This window comes from Cydia strobilella, chromosome 21 (assembly GCF_947568885.1).
Source record: "Cydia strobilella chromosome 21, ilCydStro3.1, whole genome shotgun sequence".
Lineage (NCBI taxonomy): Eukaryota > Metazoa > Arthropoda > Insecta > Lepidoptera > Tortricidae > Cydia > Cydia strobilella.
In genome coordinates, this window is record NC_086061.1 from 1,464,166 (window position 1) to 1,466,084 (window position 1,919).

The 1,919-nt window shown below is 36.3% G+C and overlaps 1 protein-coding gene across 2 annotated transcripts in view; it reads right to left on the bottom strand.

Moving 5' to 3' along the window:
- LOC134751054 (inactive dipeptidyl peptidase 10) overlaps positions 1-1,919 on the bottom strand; it is a 195,142-nt gene that overhangs the window by 116,976 nt on the left and 76,247 nt on the right. The window lies entirely within an intron of this gene.

Here is a 1,919-nt window from a genome sequence, read left to right on the forward strand (position 1 = left end):
TCTGTTCTTTACTTGTTATACGAATTTAATGATTAGGTAATTAAACAGCACATAAGTACTCGTAGTGCATATAAAATAATCCTGTCAAGTCAACAAATCAGACAGGACACCAAAGTACCTACATAGCAATAACTTAGTGCGTAGGTACTTCCCCGTTTGGGCTTCTCCGATTTGAACACGATGAGTTTATAGCAATACCCTTCCACTTATTGGTATAAATCGAGTTCAAAATAATACTGGACCAGCGTGCAGTCCAGATTCCATAGTTTTAGAATAGTAGAGGCTGTATTTTCTATTCCCTCTGTGCCCAGGCTCGCAGTGACGCATTCCTTTTGTTCAAAACATTCTTTAGTCCAAGCGAAAAATAAACTATTAAATTTTATTACTGTAAAACAAAACTTGACGAGATTTTGGTTTTAATAAAGGACTTGTTAGTTATATGTTTTATAATCTGCATACAATGGGTAAGTAACCAGTTCGTACTCTGTTTACAAATAAAACCGGCCAAGTGCGAGTCGGACTCGCGCACCGATGGTTCCGTACTTTTCAGTATTTGTTGTTATAGCGGCAACAGAAATACATCATCTGTGAAAATTTCAACTGTCTAGCTATCACGGTTCATGAGATACAGCATGGTGACAGACAGACAGACGGACAGACGGACAGCGGAGACTTAGTAATAGCAAAGATAGATATAACTCCGTAATAGATGGTTACAGTCTAAGGAAAAACGTGCCTCGAAAATCAAGAAAATTTGATTCTCGTTCAGAGGGCGCTACTAGCTTTGGCCTACTGTCGTATAGATGGCGTTGACGGTTTCGTTTGTTATTTAACAATTTTAACGCATATCAGTGAAAGAACATGGGTCAAAATCATAAAAATAAATAATGCAAATAAAAAAAATCATTTATCCATATTTAAATAAATTTAATTGTATTTTTATAAATCTTCATTTTTAGTTTTAAAGTGTGTCGACAGATGGCAGTGAATTTACTGGGGTTACAAAATTTACTATGTCAGTACCGCTCTAGTATAAGTTACTCTATGGTAATAGGGTCCCGTTTTTACCCTTTGGGTACAGAACCCTAAAAAGTAAAGCACGAATAGACTTTTCATAAACAACAAACGAAGCTACCATTCAACCTGCGTCTATATTTGTAAATAGTTATTTAGACGTGCGTACCCGCCAATTGTCAGGGGCCCTCGATCCCGAACAAATCAAATACGGGTGGAAAATAGCCTCGCTCCTTTCTCGCGCGATTTGGTCGGAAATGTTATGGCATATCGGTGTTGACACAAACATTCGCGAGATGAAAACATCCTGCGTGCGCCGCCCTAGACCGCAGAGTCATTTAGTACTGGCACATTCTATTATTTATTTCATTTAGGTACGTGCTAGTTTTCATATATTTATTAAATACTGACGTTGGTCGTTGTGTCTGACAATTTGAATTTGCAAGTAAAATTATCAACCGATAAGAAGGATATGAAAAACATTGATTGGTTCGTTGGCTAATCGAGTCTGAGTAATAATAAAATTGTCTAGGTTAATTTACCAACAATGGCTTGAACTGCTCAAACAACTAGAGGTCCCAATCTGTCAACATGCTATATGACATTATTATAGGAAACAGGATGACAGAATTATATTACAGGAAATAATAAAACAGTTTATTTGCCTAAAGATTTTATTCGGGTTTGAACGTATTAAGGAAACTGACAGTGCAATTGTGCATTTTCCGCTGCTGTGACACAGTTCCAGCTAGATTGCAGGAGTAAAATCGGTAATTTATTATAAGTATAACAAAAATAAAGTTAAACTGAAATCTAAATTATCTAAATACCTCAAAAAAATTACTCAAAATAAAAATTACCCCACTTGTTCCTACTGTTCCTAGCTCTACGTTTTACTCGTGCCA